The sequence below is a fragment of the Crocuta crocuta genome, unplaced genomic scaffold (genome assembly GCF_008692635.1).
Source record: "Crocuta crocuta isolate KB4526 unplaced genomic scaffold, BGI_CrCroc_1.0 scaffold517, whole genome shotgun sequence".
NCBI lineage: Eukaryota > Metazoa > Chordata > Mammalia > Carnivora > Hyaenidae > Crocuta > Crocuta crocuta.
The window spans coordinates 370,445-371,408 of NW_027529607.1; positions in this window are offsets into that span (position 1 = coordinate 370,445).

Consider the following 964-nt stretch of genomic DNA (forward strand, 5'->3'; position numbering starts at 1 on the left):
AAAACATTTCTATCTCTCTCATTCTTGTGAGCTGACTACATGATAGTCACTTGACAGAATGATTTAAAAAGCACAATAGAATGTTAGTATCTTAAATTTTAATAAGTTTTAAGTAATCAAACCTTAATATTTCAAGACATATCATGATTTCCTTCTTTAGACATTAACTATTACAGGGTTATGTAGGAATATGCCCATTAAAGCATTAAATATTATGTACATTGTAATAACATATATATAATGTTTTATGTTCCATTATTTGTTAATAACATATAAACCTACATAAAATTTAATACACATTTATATTAGATATATATATATGTGAACCTACATTAACAAGATATTTTCCTTCAACACAGTTGCATTAATACATGAATCTGTATAGTTAAAAATCCACATATAAATTTTTCCCGAGAAAAGTCTTTTTAGGATATATAAGTAAATAACTCAGAACCAGGGCTAACTATATTCATACTTTTACCACATGTTTTACCTATATCCATTCTATTTTTCCATATGAGCATTTTTCACAGGGTGCTCTAGTATGAAAATGAAGAGCATATACTTAAGAAAAGTATTGCCAAATATAATGTAGGCCTGCAAAAAAGCACTTAAATATATAATTCTCCAGAGATTTTACTATTTGAAGGCTGAGGTAATGGCATGCAAATTTCACTGCCACTGACATTTTTCACTTGAATTAACATATACAAAACTGAATTTATTTTGTTATATGAAAGAAATAATCTTCTCTACCTCTTGCTACTATACCTGTTTTCCATCAGGACTTTACAATTTCTATTAATGTTGAGTTTATATTGCATTTTAGTAAGAGAATAAGTGTTTTTGAGCAAAAGTTTTATTGAAGCATAATAAACATACAGAAAAGTCCAAACATCTTAAATACCTTGAATGACTCAGAGTTTTGATATGTGAATATATATATGTATATGTATACATACAC